We start from the raw sequence: 17,127 nt of genomic DNA on the forward strand, positions 1-17,127 counted from the left end.
TATGCATGTGTTTGTTTGTGTCTCTTGGGAAAATTTGCTACCCATCTTCCAAGTTGAGCACCAGTGTGCTCACAGCTCAAAGGTGGAGCTCTCTTTTGTAAAAGAATAAATAAATAAATAAATAAATAAAATGGAGACCGTTTGACGATTTTGCATCTACAAGAGGCTGCAAATAGAGCAGCTCAAGAGTCTCAATCCAAAATCATGCACAAAAAGGCAGGTGAAGAATTGGGAGTCTTCCCGGGATGCTGGGTTATGTTGATGAATAATTCAAGCCTACAGGCTCTTAAAAGGACACAGTTACCTGGTTTTCCAGATAATTAGAGACCACCCCCCAACAAAAAGGTTTTAACCTAATTTAACCAGATAATTAACCAGATCATCCAGAAAAGAGCAAGCTTTTTATCCTGCCTAAATTATCCTGAGTTTCATCGTTATTAGGTAACCGACAACCTTCTCCACTTGGGGCTATGCTGAGTCTACACTGTGGACGGAGCTAAATCAAGCCTCGAGTTAGCAGGTGACATGAACAGGATAATAAGAAATCATCTTACAAAATCTAGTTGCCCTTTTCAAGCATTACAGATGCCGGCTACCTCCACACAAATTACAATGGGAGGCTTAGGGAATTATCTGTAACAAAACAAAAAAATCCTACCGTGAGGACAACCTAGACGGGGTTGAGACCTGGTTACATTGACTTTTTGCACAGATCGAATTACTTAAGTAATAGCTTGCTTCGTATTACTTTGCTCTGTATTAACATTAGGAGATAGAAGTCGACGTAGCATTTTTGTGATGTTACTGCAGCTGATGAAATTTTCTCATTTTATTCATCAGCTGCTTCTTCCCCAGAACGATGTATTGAGATCTTCAAGGAGTTGGCCACTGCTGATACTAATGACATATTGACTGAATACCAAACATGCGCATTTATTATTATTTAAACATGGAAAAGGCCCTTCAAGGTAGGTTAAGCTTCCCCCACCTTTCAGGGCAGTGATATATATGGAAATTCTGACTGTCATTTCTTAGGTTCAACCATTTGCCGTTGGTTCCCTTGTGCCGGTTGAATCGATAGCAAGAGACAAAAAATTTTTTCTACGTAACCACGGATTCTAGCCACCCATGGGGTTGAGACAGGATATTCACAAGGGAACTTACTTTGCCTTGACAAGAAATCGTGGAACAGAGCCAGATGTCCCATTAAAAGTCCTTTCGAACCTAAATGAGTTTGTGACGATGTGTGTTTAGACGTGTGAGGAGAAAACACACTGTGAGCATCCCTCCTCCTAGTGTATAAGCTGTTATCTGAGAATGGGGCTCTTCAGGAGGCTAACTGAGCACTGGAGGCTGTCTACACAGGCAGAGCAGAGGGGAGATCTGGAACCCTCCCCATTCCCCACCCCACACGCACACATAAGCAAAACCCTGATAAATCATCCAGGAAAGCCAATTTCATCGGATAATGCATCCACATCAACTTCATTTTGCCTCTATAAGACAAAATATTTTTACATTTTGGGGAGCCTGGGCTTCCAGATGCCCAGATACATCTTAGCTTATTCTGTGAAATGGTCCTCACGGTGCTTCTGAGCATACCTCTGGCTCTGCCTGGTCTGCTAAGACAGACTCAGCCACGGTGCTCCAGCACTGATTTTCAAGCCTTCCTGTGCTGGCCGCAGCCATTTTGTCATTTAATAACAAGCATTTAAAAGAAAAACTAAAGGTGAAAAAGAATCACATTGAAAGCCGACTCCGTATTTTATAGAAAGATGTTATTTTTTTAATGGTTCCTTAAGATCGTTGGCCTTTTCAGATTATGACACCGTTTTTGTGAGTCGCAGAAGCAGTCTGTCCCCCAGAATTACACAGAAGGCCACCCAGGCTCCGTGTTTCCTGTTATCCAGCTGTAAATCAGTGTAACTTGCGGGGAAGCATGCCACAACACACCGATGGCCGGCCCGTCCTCTGTCACCATCAATGCCGTGCCCACCACTCCCCTCTTCTCGCTCCCCAAAGGGTCCTGAAAGAGGATTTGTCCAGGACCGCCGCAGCCCCGCAGCCTGCTGACTTTATAAAGAGACGAGGTGAAGTAACACTTTTCTTTTTAATACCCCGCGGTGTGGAACTGAAATTGCAGTCTGCTTCTATTTTCCGAGGCCTCCTTGGTAAGAGAATGTTTTTATCTGGAGATACAATGACCGTGGCCCATACTCTGCCGTTCCCATGAAGGCCTTGCCAAAGTCCATGAATGCTCGCTTTATGAATTGGTCTTGCAGGTGTTCAGGGGGGGGATGTAATCACGAATGAATGGTCGGAAAACACAGCAAGTCTCGGCAGCCTCTGGCACCGAGAGCTGCGGGGCTTTATAATTCTGTGAGAAAACACACATGCGTCGAGAGCATTCCCCGGGCTGCACTGTTGCCTCAGGCCAAATATTCGTCACAGTCCATCCCTGGGCTGGTGGTACATTCCAGAAGAGAAGGGATCTGTAAGTCGCCCTGTGGACCAAGAAGCTGGTAGCTCTTCACACGATTTTCCTGCCCTGACTTGCTACAGGCATGATGTGGGCCGAGGTCCTATTTTTCTGCACACATGTAACCCAGCAGGCTAGAGAGTCTGGCGATTTTATGAAGACCTCATGGATGCCGGCGCAGGTGGGCTGGTTGCCCAGGCAAAGAAGGCATCAGGAGGTCGAGACCAAATGCCCTCGGATAACCTGCACATATCCTCGGGCAGGGTCAGGACTAGAACTGTGGCAGGCTGCATAAGGGAGAGGGGACTGGGAAAGCCAGTCCTGCTGTTGGAGGTCCAGAGAGCCCTGAGGCCTTCATTCTAAATTGGATCTATTGTATCCCCTCCACCCAAGAAAAGCTACCTGAGAATCAGTGATGATGGAAAGAGGGTCACTATTAGCTAAGCTAGCTTGTCCTTCCCAGCCTCAGCCCCAGGGAGATAGCAAAGATGTGGAAGAAAATATTTGTCCTTTTTCTCACTCTCCCCACCTGCCCTTGCTCTCCACCCTGGGCTCCCTGAGAGCTGGTAAGTGGAAAAAAATCCCTGAGGGGGAACTCCATCAGCTCTCCAGCACTCTGGAAGGATGCAAAAGACGCAAGGGCTTTGCTGAGAGATTTCCAACTTTTTACCAGTACAGACTCAGGGCCATTGAGAAAGACAGGAGCCTAGCCTGGGAAAAACAGGACATTGGGTGGTAATAGGTGATACCTCCCAGAGGCCTCCATGGGCAGAAGTAGCCCAAACCCCTGGCACCAAGTGCCTGCAGAGGCGCTGGTGATGCTGAGAAAGAAAGTGGGAGCTGACAGCATGACAAGGTGCTAGCCCGGAGAAGGAGGCTTCTATTGTTCCAGCACCTGGAACTGAGACCGCTCTCATATCCAGAGCTGACAGGAGTGGCCCCAGAGCAGAGCTAGAATTGGAGTTCAGAAGCTGAGCTGTCAAGGCCACTCATAAACATTGGGAAAAGAAAACCTCCTGTACTTAAGAATTTTCAGATGTGGGAGCTACAAAGATAGTAGGCTCTCACCAAACACCCACCTTCCCTGGCTTCTCATACCTCTCCTAATTCATGTTACACCAGCATTTCCTGTCACCTACACTGACACCCAAGATGCCAAAACTATCCCATAGGTTAGCCGACTAGTTATAGTTAAGTGGAAGAGGAAGTCTTTGAATTAGTTAAATGTCAGAGGCACAAATGAAAACATTCTATTTCCAAAAATATTCCCAACTTGGCTCCCTGACACCAGAAATTCCACAATATGAAATGTATTCCTTTGGTTTAATCCAACGTTAAGCTACCATAAACATTAATTTATTCAGTAAATATCTATTGAATACCTTCTTCATTGCCATGCCATTTACTGGGCATTAGATAAATGGGGGAAATAACATAGACAAAGTTTCTGCTCTCATGGCACTTAATCTCCATCAGTCATTTAAGAATGAGTTTATCTAATCATTTCCTAAAAGCACATTTCAATAGAAGAAGGTGACTAAGTGAGACCACCTAGAGGAGAGCAAGATGGAGATGGGCTACCCCTGAACAGAAAGGCAAAAGGATGAAAAAGTGGTGGAACAAGAGCCACTGAGAATAAATTTCATTAATTCATTCATTCATCCATTCCACAAATACATTTTAAGCATCTCCTTAGAGCCAGATACTGAGGGTAGACAACTGAACAAGAAGGACACAGCCCCTGCCCTCAGGGAGCTTATATCGGGTATAGTCAGACACACATCTGAATGGTGCTAGTCAGGGTGGGCACAGGGCACTAAAAGGGCACACATTTGGGGCACATAAAGCAGACTTGGAGAAAGGGGTGGATCAGGGAAAGCTTCTTGAAGGGGGTGAAATCCCAGGAGTGAGGGTGGGGCTTCAGTATTCCTGAGAAAGGGAATTGCTTATGCAAAGTCCCTAGAGAGAACCACTGTGCTCCCTGCTCCACTGCTGAAAGATGGAACATCAAAGTATAGGTGAGGTGAGAGTGCAGGTCACCTGCGGGTCTAAGCCAGAAGTTGGCTATGTTTCCTGTAAAGGGCCAGATAGTAAATATTGCAGGCTCTGTGGCCCATGTGGTCTGTTGCAACTACTCAACTCTGCCATTGGAACAGGAATTCGCCACAGGCGATATGCAAAAAAACGAATAGAACTATGTTTCAATGATTATTTATAAGATGAGGCATTCTTATAAGTTTGGTCCATGAGCCATAGTCTTTCAACCCCTAACCAGGACTTGGAGCCAAACAGAAGCAGCTAAGGGAGCTTCACCCACTGGGGTGGGCCTCCCTGCAGAGGGTAAAATTTGTGGCAAAAGAGTAACCAGGCAGGGAGCTGGGACATCTGAACTTGGGTCTTGGTCAGCGCACAAACTCTAGGATAATGTCTTCCTCATCTGTAAAATGAAAGAGTAGAATAAGGTGGTATTTAGGGCCTCTTCTCTGAAAGTACTTAACCTGGGGTACAGGGATACCCCAAGGAGTCTATGGATAATACTGAACAATCCATGAACTTAGATAAAAAAAAAAACCACATTTTTAGTTTCATTATTTTTCAACTGAAATGTAGTGTTTGTTTCAATGACAAGTGTAGTCAACCAACCACAGTCGTATTAGCAGTACCTATGATTTTGTGTCCAAGAGGAATCACAGCGATTTTCCTATCATGCTACGGTTGTAGCATATATATTGAAATGTCATCTGTATTCATCACTTCTTTGAACCTATGGTAGCTACTGGATCTGCAACTAAATTTTGTTATTTAAAATGTGAGTAGATATACATATAATATCTATGGGGTTTTTTGATATCTAAAAACTATATTTCAATATAATTAGTTTTCTTTGTAATCCTACGTAATTTATTTTGCCCTTCAAAAAACAGTGTTCTGAGGAGTACATCTCCCCCAAAATAGTTAACAACTCCTAGTCTAGAGTTAATGAATTATATTAATTTATATCCATCCTGCTGGCAACATATTCTTTCTAAAAAAGCACCCTTTTCAGGGGAAGATGTGGCAAAGGAGTACTTTCTCACGTAGTTGAAAAAAAATGAGAATTGTAACAGCCTTTTTAGAAAGTAATGTGGCAATATTTCTTTAAAGTTTCAAAATGCATGTATACGCTGTAATCTCACTCCTGGGAATTTAGCTAATACAAATAAAAACACCCATACAAAAAAAGTAGATTGGCAAGTATTGTTCAAAAGGCCAAAAATGAACAAACAAACCTGGAAACAAAGTGAATGCCTATTGCTAAGGGGAAAGTTAGGAAGTAATGATCTAGCCACACTCTGGAATATTATATAGTCGTTCAAAAGAATGATTCAGAGCTCTAAGAGCTGCCCTGGTGGGATTTCCTGGAAGAATCATTGAATGAGGAAAGTGATATAATTTTATTTCATTTAAGTAAAATCCACCCTGACAAAGGAATGTTGTATGTGTATGATGTGTGTGTGATTACATGAGCATGGAGAAAAGTGAGGAAAGAAAGATAGTAGGGTATTCACGTGAGTTACGTGGGAGAAGGTGATATGAATGGAGGCAGGGTGGGGAGGAAGGAGCTAAGAAAAATGGAAAAGAAAGACCACACAACCAAGTGTATTATAATTGCATTTTGTGTTTATATAAAATTATGTTTGTAGGGTTAAAAGAGAGATCATTCCATCCACCCCTCTGAAAAATCTATGATATCAGATAAATGTAGGCTGAGCTCAGCCTCTCTGGTTAACTGTCAATATACTGAGTATCTTTTGAATCCTGCTTTGCTCTCAGCCGATGCCTGACATCTTCTGGCCGTGTACTCGGGGGTTGAAAAGATAAATCACAACACCCTACATGGTTTTATTTCACAAAGGAATATGTCTATTTGGATACAAACAACTCATTCATTCACTCATTCATTCACTTACAGAGAACCATTAAGCGCCAGGGACGATGCTACACTCTGAGAATAAAAGCGATGGAAAGGACAGGAAGGGAGGAGTCTTTGATATTCTTTTCTGTTTCTAGTTTGTTTCTTTATTGCTGCTGTTCACTAAGGTCAAACATGTATTTTTTTCTCATTTCCTCTCCTTATGCCTTTGCTGGCTCACCAAACTCTCATAAAAATATAAGATTGATGCCCACGATATCACCGATACCAGCAGAGGCTCGCAGAGCAATGAATGCAAGTCCACTTGTGGCTCCTTTCAAGGTCAGGAGGGCGTGGTGTTGGCTCCGGCCAGTCGCCATGCTGCCCAGTGACCTACAAGCTCAGGAATCTGATCAGGCCACTTTGCAGAGGCCGTCCACGCCACGGACTGCCCATCAGTTTCTGTTCTGACGGCCAAGAGGCAGAACAAAAGAAGTGAAATACCAGCAGCTTTCAGTCTCCTCACTCAATTCGATGGCCTTTTTGTTTTTTTACCTCCCCAGATCTATTCTGGGAACTGTTAACCGAAAGATAGACTGACTCTCTCAAACTGCCTCTTCTTAACTCTTAGGAAGACAAAGCCTCTCACCATTTTCTCCTTGCACAGAGTGGAGGATGAGAAATAACTCGAGACATCCTGGGTCCTCTAGTACAGGTGGCAGGCACTACTGCCTAACAATCATTACAATTCCTTACGGCCAGGGCCACACATTTCAAAGTGTTTCCAGCTGCACATAAAATTTCATAAGAGACAGGAAACACAGGCAGTATAATTGGCAGGAGGCGAAGACGCTGAATCTAGGTATAGATAAGCAACTTTCAGGAGATGATAAACTAGGAATACTGGAATTAGGAGTCCAACCCAGGTGTTTCAAATAGCAACACAGGAGCGATCAACACTTTCCAGAAATTGGTGTAGATCAGCACTGCCAGCAGGAATAGAATGTGAGGCACATGTGTAAGTTACACATTTTCCAGTAGCCACATAACAAACTAAAAAGAAACAGGTGAAATTAATTTTAATGTTTATATGTAACCCAGTATCCTTTAAATATTGTCATTTCATCATGCAATCAATATAAAAATTTTGATGAGCTAGTCTAACCTTTTTCTGTACTAAGTCTTAGAAATCTAGTGTATATTTTATACTTAGAAGACATCTGAATTCGGACTAGCCCCATTTCAAGTATGTAATAACCACATGTGTCTGATGTCTACCATATAGGACATATGGCTCGTAGACATAGAAAAAGAGAGAAAACGAAGATGATAGGTTGTACTGCAAATCCAGTAGAATTCCCTTCAAAATGGAAATGTTTCACCAGAAAATGTGCTGAGGGGAGCCAGCATCAGCCCCAAACGTGGAACCCGGCCTCACGGGTCACCCAGGAAAACAGTATTAGCCCTCGGTAATAGAAGGAAGGCCTGGAAAGGCTAGGGAGAAGCTGCTCCCTCCAGGATGGACGCAGGAGTAGACATACTGGGGTTTATAAACCCCTGTCAATAAGAAACCAAGCTCCACAATAATTTTAAACCACAGTGAGTCCTGACAGGAAACTGACCTAGTAAACTAGACAAATTACCGCGGCAGCCCTCCCTGCCTACTGTCCACTCCAACCCACCCCCCTCACCCCCATGAAACTCGAGCTGTTTGGAAGCTTCTGCTCAGCTCTCTGGAGAATAAGAGAGGGAAGACACACAGAGAGGCCGTGAGATCTCCGACAGCCCAAGCCACAAGCCCTAGGTCACCTGTCTGAGAGCAAGTACCGGCGCATGCACTCGGCAGCAGGGGTTAATCCTGATTTGCTGCGTGTCTCTGAGCTGATTGGTTCCCCTCTCTGACCTCTTAGTTGCCCAATCAGAAAATGGCCATCATAACGCCTGGTCACCTGGGACCACAGCCGTTCAGGTGGCGATTTCCTCAGGTAGCGGAAGTCCATTCATTGCCATAATATGTAAACTACCTTTGGATAAAGTGGCCTGTGGTGGTCACACTGGAATCCTTGGGACTTGATTCCTGGCAAGGAGGCCAGAGGGACTCAGGAAGAACCACTGGGAAATGAAAATCATAAAAGTCTAAAGCTTGGGATCTTCTGGGAAAATAGATTTGGGAGGCATCAGCAAGCCAAGTGGGTGAGAAATAGCCTCTGGGGCTGGAATTTACTCCACCTCCATCTTCTGTGTAGACAGGAAGCCTGTGCTCCTGCTTGAGGATTATAAACAACAAACCATAAACTCAGACAAAAGTGGTGTCAAATCAGTCTTGAAATAGGGCACTTGGAATTATTGAAACAGCATGAACCTGCTTAGCTTGGAGCGGTCCCAGCACCTCTCTGAGCCCGTTATGTATCTACAACACAAGTCAAGACGCCTTCAGCCTCCAGTGTCATCTGCATCTTTTTCTGAGCCCTCTGTACATTCTGCCTGTGCCACACGCTCTTAAACACGCACTGAAAGGATAAGTCAGTGCATTCCATGCAGGACAATAAGGGGGCTCTGTTATCACTTTGTCCTTATGCTCGCTCAAAATGCCAAGGTGCTAGAGATCCATTCTATAGGAAGGACCCGGAAGGCAGGTGCCTGTTGGGGCAGTGCAGAGCGGGAGAGAAGGAGCCCCATCATTTAGGAAGCTCCCGAGCCTTTGCCAACCCAGGTATGTCTCCCCCCCTTCGACCTGCACCTGTGTCCTAAGCGCCAGCGCTGGGCTCCTTCCACTCAATTTTTGTCCCCTCAGTCTGCAGAATTTCTCAAATGCTCCAGATTTTCTGGCTGGTTTAACAGCCTTATGGAGGGGTTAAAATCTCAAATTTAAACTGTCAAAGCTGTTTAAGGTCAAACAAAGCCTCAGTCATCTAACTGAATCCAGGTTCCTCTCAAAGATGCAACTGAACGCCATCATCATTTGGTTTTTGCAAATACCCCCTTTTCTATTGATGTTAAGAAACCTCGACGTCATCCTGGAAAACAACTCAACACGCAATGAAAATAAAGGCAATTTCTTAGCAATACCTTACTCTCTAATTCGTATCAGTCAGGGAAACAGCGATTTCTAAAGAGAGCGGCTCTAACATAAACTGCTGGCACCAGGCTGGGAGAGGCTGTCAAGACACCCACATTTCTCTTTTGTCTTCACCCTGATTTCTGATATAAAACTGAGCAGTTTTCCTGAATCTCGGAGCCTCAGTTTCACTACCTGTAAAATGGAGATAGCCACTTATTTTCTACCTAGCAACATGTATCAATAATGTAATATTGGAAAAACTTGAGAGGAAAAAAACAGCAGAATAATAAAAAGGACTGTGTTATACATATATATATGTTCTTTTTAATATTCTTTTCTATTATGGTTTATCACAGGATATTGAATATAGTTCCCTGTGTTGTACAGTAGGATCTTGTTTATCCATCCTCTATAGTGTAGTTTGTACCTGCTAATCCCAACTCCCAATCTTCGCTGTACAGCAGAAATTAAACACTACATTGTAAATGAACTCTACTTCAGTAATATTTTAAATAAATAAATAAAAATAATAAGAAGGACTGTGATAGGATTATAGATGGATTTTTTTCTATCCCTTATTTTCCAACAGTTTTGAAATTTGATTACGTTAAAGAAAAATTTTAATTTATTGTAACATTTCACATACAGTAACTTGAAATTGATGAACTCCATGTGAGGGCAAATCGATGTCAATTCTTAATTATCCATGTGCCACTGAATTCACAAAGTATTTTGTCTACACTCATTTTTTAAAACCCAAATGGGACGCCCCTGGTCACTAAGAACCCCTCTGTGGCTACCTCGATCAATCCAGCCATCAAAAATGTAAATGTATGTGTTTATTTGGAACTGTGAATTCAGCATTGTGGAAAACGCTTGGGTGATATGAAGGGCTCCAGTCCTGCCCTGTCACAATGATGTTAGAAAAACAAGACCAACATGTGACAAAATACAAGTGACAAAACTGTGGCTATGACTAAAGGGCCAAACTGCAGGGAACAAACTCTAGAGATGAATGAATACCCAGGGTGACCAGTGACAATGTTATAGCAAATTGGGACTAAGTGAAACCTTGAAAAATGGATAACATCTATCTGTGTGATAGAAGGGAGAAGGGAGAGCCCCGCAGGAGCAGAAACAACAAAGCAGGAAAGAGAAACTAATATTTCCTGACACCTACTATTCAACGGGGAATTGTTGTAGGTACTTCACTAAGTAATCTTCTGGACTCCTTACAGCCAGCATGGGAGGGAGTCATTCTTAGTAACCCCATTGCGCAGACAAGCAAACTGAGCCTCCACTATTGTGCTATGTTCATGGGATAATACAGGAACCTGCCTGATTATAGGTGGCAGGAGTGCCTGGCGACATAATGAAGCATGACCTAGAATAAAGAGGGACCAGATGATAGAGTTATGCCTTTCAATATGGCAGCCACAAGCCAATATGCCTATTGATGACTGGAGACATATCTGCTGTGACTAAGGAATTGAAACAGGGTGAAACATTTTTCTGTTAAACAAAACTTTACTGTCTGGTACGACTACATTTTACTTTAACCACTGAAAACGTAGCTTCCAAATTGAGGTGTGTAATAAGTATAAAATACATGCTGAATTTCAAACACTTCATGTGAAAAAGGAATGTAAAATAATTCATGAATAATTTTTAAGATAGATTAAATGTTAAAATGAGAATGTTTTGTATATATTTAGGTAAAGTAATATATGGTAATAAAAATATTGCATTTATTTCTTTTCATGTTTTTAATGTGGCTGCTAGAAAATTTTCAGGTACAAATGGGGCTCTCATTATATGTCACTGGGCAGTATGGATAGAGAGCTTTGAAACTCTGGGCATCAACAAAATATAAGTTAGATGCCACGAGACATTCTTTTTTAGTGTTAGCCTGAGCTAATATGCCCTTGGATTATAAATTAAAATATATTCCCAGTGATTTTAATTGCCTGATGATTAGGATCATGTGTAATCTTTTTCATACATTACACTTTGCAAAGCACTTTCACATATATTATGTGAACCCCTACATCTCTGTGATGAGACAGAGTGAGTGTGATTACCCCATTTTACAGAGGACACCGAGGCCAGTTAATTCAATTGCTAGTGAGGGGCAGAGAGGGTTTCAGCCAGTTTTTCAGCTCCAGTTTCTCATCCTTCCTTGGCCAGAGCCTGCCTCAGTTTACCCTTGTCCCTGACACTCTTGCTTGCACATCCCTGGGAGGCCTCCCCATGCAGCAATATTGCTCAACAAAGGAGTCCAGATGGATCTCTAGGACGTCTTCCATCGACACACAACCATAGCACTATATCAACTCTTGGTACACAAGAATAGCGTTACAGCCTCTGTGCCTCAGGTGCAGGCCTTCTGGACACTCGTATGTGGATATATATCCAGCTGCACTCCCATCCCCTTTTCCAGCAGGCGTTGGGAACTGGCTGTATGGCTCCAACAGGCTGTTCAAGCAAGTATCTCCAGACAGCAAGAAACCACCAGCAAAACATGTCTCTGCTCTTGCGCTAAGTAAATTGGCTACTTACCCAAGGCCCACTCGGATATGTGCACCAGCTTCCTGAGTACAGAAGCGCTGCTTGCTTGCTCAGCTCTCTGCCTTGACAGCACCCTATCAGTAATTCCTGGCACAAGGGACGGGCTTAATAAAGGTCCACCTTGACAGGTAGACAGAGTCAGCAGCTTCTTTCTAATGGTAACCCAGAGAAGGTTAAGCGTGGCCATGTTGCCTGGAGCTAAGTGTGTGTGTTCTGAAGCTAGACAGAGGCTTGAGTCAAGGTTCTGATTCAGCTGCTTGGTGCATATGTGACCTTGGGCAGGTTGCATAACCTTTCTGAGCTTCATTTCCCCATTTTTAAAATGGGGATGATGGTAATGGTGGGAGTTGGTACCTATGGCTGAGCAGGTGAGGTGGGGCTCCAGTCTAGCTCGTACTCTTACCACCAGGCCACAAAACATGGTTTGAGGCAGTGTGTGTGCCAGAAAAGAGGCTCACCATTCTCGAAACCACACAGAGATGCTATCTACCCACCAAGCCTGTGCCCGCAAAGCCAAGTCTGTCCAGATAGGAGGCCTTTTTTTGTTGTAAAGATTCATCGTGCTAGGTAACGCATGGAATACTCAGTCAGAAATGACGGTCTTCCAGCATGCCATCGCTTAGGACCTGACGAAGCGTTTTCTATCTTCATGGAACTTTCCGTACTTGATGTCGTGGAAAGAGGACAGCGCGGGCTCATAGCCTGGTTCACCCCTTTCATTTGTGTCTGCTGAGCCTCCATTTCTCATTTGTAAAACCAGAACAAGAATAACAGGACTTTTGTGAGAAATCAAGGAAAGGGTACATGGCACAGTGGTGGGCATATGGAAGTCTCATGATAATTTTGAATGACCTTCACACTTGCTGAGAGAGAGGGAGAGAGAAGGCTCATAGGGAGAGGGACCTGAACACCACACTGATTTCCCTGACTTTGTCTCCTTTACTGATTCTCAGTTCCTACCCCTACACCCCAGCTTTGGACAGTGGAGAGGCCTACCACCTTGTATTTGTCTATTAGAGAATTCATCCACTAGCAGGGCTTCAATCTCCACATCTTTTCACATGACACCCAACTTTTTCCTTGACTGTAACCACCCAAGTTGTAATCACATTGCTCAACTGCCTGCTAGGTATTTTCATCTGTGAGACCAATCAGTTCATTAAATTCAACTCAGGCAGAAACAAACTGACCATCTTCCTTCCAAAATCTCCAACATCTCCTCCCCTCTTCTCTATCCACTGGTGACCTTGCTCCTTATTTCACCGAGGTAGCAGCGATCAGAAGAGAACTTCTACAAGGCCCACCACCAAATCTAATAACCTAGTTGTACCTGTATTCACATCACTGCCTTGAAAGCAGTTCCCCCCTTATCTGCAGGGTACACATTCCAAGACCCACAGTGGATGCCTGAAACCATGAATTCTACCAAATCCTATATATACTATGTTTTTTCCTATATATACATACCAATGATAAAATTTAATTTACAAATTAGGCACAGTAAGAGATGAACAACAATAACTAATAATAAAATAGAAAACGTATAACAATATACTGTAATAAAAGTTATGTGAATGTAGTCTCTCTCAGAATATCTTACTGGACTGTACTTCATCGTTTCTGTGATGATGTGAGACGATGAAATGCCTATGTGATGAGATGAAGTGAGGTGAATGATGTAGGTGTTGTGAAGTAGCATTAGGCTGCTCCTGACCTGAGGATACATCAGAAGAAGGACCATCTCCTTGGATCATCAGCCATGACAATGCTGAGTTTGGATGTCAAGAGCAGACCATGTCAATGGTGGGGGATCCCAGGCGGGATGGAGTGGGATAACATGAGATTCCATCATACTACTCAGAACAGTGTGCAACTTAACACTTATGCATTGTTTATTTCTGGAATTTTTCCATTGAATATGTCCAGACCATGGTTGACTGGGGATAACTAAAACCATGAAAAGCAGAACCACAGATAAGGGGGGGCTCCGGTATCCCTATTACCATAGTGAACTGCCTCTGCTCCTGTCTCCCAGGCCAACCCCTTCAGTTCTCATGCTCACTTAATCAATCCTGTCCCCTCTCTCCTTAATATTTCCTTCTCAAATGGACTATTCTCATCCCATCAACCTACGAACTTACCAACAAATCCCCTTCCCATTAAAAAATTCCCTTGACACCCACATCACCCCCATTCCTCTGCTTACTTTCCTAACAGACATCCTCAGAATAATCATGATACTTGTTGTCTCTAGTCTTCTCTCATTTTTCCCAGGATCAACTTCTGTTAGGCTTTTCAGTCACTATCAGCCAAAGGAAATATTCTTGTCACCAGAGACCTCCAGGTTGTCAAATCTAGTAGCTACTTCTGATTCTCATATTAATCAATTTAAGATCTGCATTTGACGTAGTTCATTGCTCTTTCTTGAAACACTTTTTTCATCTGGCTTCTATCATGGTCCTCTTCCTTGGATCTCTCCCCAGCTATTGCCTATTCTTACTCAATCTCCTTTGCTGGTTCTTTATCATCTTCTCAACCTCTAAACCTTGGAATGTATGGTCCTTTTTCTCTTCTCACTCCAGTGGTGTTCTCACCCAGTCTCATGGATTTAAAGGATATCCAGACACTGAAAACTCCAAAAACTACATCTTCAGGCAAGAGTGCTTCTCTAAACTTCACAGATCCATATATACAACTGCCTACTTGATATTTCTTCTTACAAGTCTCAAATTTAATACGTCCATTTTAGCCACAACTTCCAACACACACACATACACCAGCCTGCTTTTCCCTGAAATATCTCCATTTCACTTTCTCAGGCCAAAAATCTTAGAGACAACCGTGACATCTCTCTATCTCTTATACTTCAAATGCAAATCATCAGGTCTACCTTCAAAAAAGGTCATTCAGAAGGTAATTTGCACCACTTCTTCCATTATCACTGTAATCTAAGCCACTATCCTGTCTTCCTGTCTGCACATTAGTGTAGTAACTTCCAATAAGATCCCCTGCTTCTCCCACTAAAGTTTATCCTCTACACAGTGGGCAGAGTGATACTGTCAAAATAAGCCAGCTCATAACACTTTTCCATTCAAACGTTCCAATGGCTTCCCATCTCAGAGCAAAACTGACGGTCCTTTCCATAACTTACTAGCTCCCACCTGATCTCCAGAAAAGTCCCTGCCCCACCTCTCTGATCTCATTGCCATGACTATTCCCTTGCCCACTCTACAACTTCCTTGCCACATATATGATCTCCTTGCTGTTCTACAAATTTTCCATACCCACTCCTACCTCAGATCCATCCTATTTGCAGTTCTCACTCCCTGTATGGTCCCCAGAAAGTTGTATGGCCTGTCTCCTCCCTGATTTCTCTTCTCAAATGCCAACTTGTCAGAGTAGTCCCCCTTGATTACTTTATACAAATAACACCATCTCACCATCACTCTTTTATGCCTTACTGAGCTTTATTCTCCATCATACACCCACCACCATTTGACATGTTATATATGCATGTGTTTATTGTCAGTCAGTCTTCTCCTACTAGAATATAAGCTCCATGAGAGCAGAGGCTTTGTTTCTGTTCACTGCTGTATCCTCACACCTATTAACTAACTAACTAACTAATTAGTAATTAATTAAGAATTGTAGGGACTTCCCTGGTGGCACAGTGGTTAAGAATCTGCCTGTCGAGAAATTGTTTCTGGGGTTCAAGATGGCAGAGTAGAAGGACGTGTGCTCACTCCCTCTTGTGAGAGCACTGGAATCACAACTAACTGCTGAACAGTCATCAACAGGAAGACACTGGAACTCACCAAAAAAGATACCCAACATCCAAAGACAAAGGAGAAGCCACAATGAGACGGCAGGAGGTGTACAATCACAATAACATCAAATCCCATAAGTACTGGGTAGGTGGCTCACAAACTGGAGAACACTTATACCACAGAAGCCCACCCACTGGAGTGAAGATTCTGAGCCCCACGTCAGGCTTCCCAACCTGGGGGTCAGGCAACGGGAGAAGGAATTCCCAGAGAATCAGATTATGAAGGCTAGTGTTATTTGACTGCAGGACTTCAACAGGACTGGGGGAAACAGAGACTCCACTCTTGGAGGGCACACACAGGTAGTGTGTGCATCATGACCCAGGGGAAAGGAGTAGTACTCCATAGGAGACTGAACCAGATGTACCTGCTACTGTTGGAGGATCTTCTGTTGAGGCAGGGGGGTGCCTGTGGCTCACCATGGGGACAAGGATACTGGCAGCAGAAGTTCTGGGAAGTACTCCTTGGCATGAGGTCTCCTGGAGTCTGCCATTAGCCCCACCAAAGAGCCTGTAGCCTCCAGTGCTGCATGGCCTCAGGTTAAACAACCAGCAGGGAGGGAACTCAGCCCCACCCATCAGCAGCCAAGTGGATTAAAGTTTTACTGAACTCTACTCACCAGAGCAACACCCAGCTCTACCCACCAGCCATCCATCCCAGCAGGCAGCTTCCACAAGCCTCTTAGATAGCCTCATCCACCAGAGGGCAGACAGCAGAAGCAAGAACTACAATCTCGCAGCCTGTGGAACAAAAACCACATTCACAGAAAGATAGACAAAATGAAAAGGCAGAGGGCTATGTAAGAGATGAAGAAACAAGATAAAACCCCAGAAAAACAATTAAATGAAGTGGAGATACGCAACCTTCCAGAAAAAAGAATTCAGAATAATGATAGTGAAGATGATCCAGGACCTCAGAAAAAGAATAGCGGCAAAGATCGAGAAGATGCAAGGAATGTTTAACAAAGAACTAGAAGAATTAAAGAACAAAACACCTAGAAGAATTAAAGAACAAACAAACAGAGATGAACAATACAATAACAGAAATGAAAAATACACTAGAAGGAATCAATAGCAGAATAACTGAGGCAGAAAAACAGAGAAGTGACCTGGAAAACAGAATGGTGAAATTCACTGCCATGGAACTGAATAAAGAAAAAAGAATGAAAAGAAATGAAGACAGCATAAGAGACCTCTGGGAAAACATTAAATGCAACAACATTCACATTATAGGGATCCCAGAAGGAGAAGAGAGAGAAAGGACCCAAGAAAATATTTGAAGAGATTATACTCAAAAACTTCCC

At 43.3% G+C, this 17,127-nt stretch overlaps 1 long non-coding RNA gene across 1 annotated transcript in view; it reads right to left on the reverse strand.

Moving 5' to 3' along the window:
- Positions 1-17,127, reverse strand: part of LOC132428935 (uncharacterized) — a 290,602-nt gene that overhangs the window by 237,651 nt on the left and 35,824 nt on the right. The window lies entirely within an intron of this gene.

This window comes from Delphinus delphis, chromosome 8 (genome assembly GCF_949987515.2).
Source record: "Delphinus delphis chromosome 8, mDelDel1.2, whole genome shotgun sequence".
NCBI classification, from domain to species: Eukaryota; Metazoa; Chordata; class Mammalia; order Artiodactyla; family Delphinidae; genus Delphinus; species Delphinus delphis.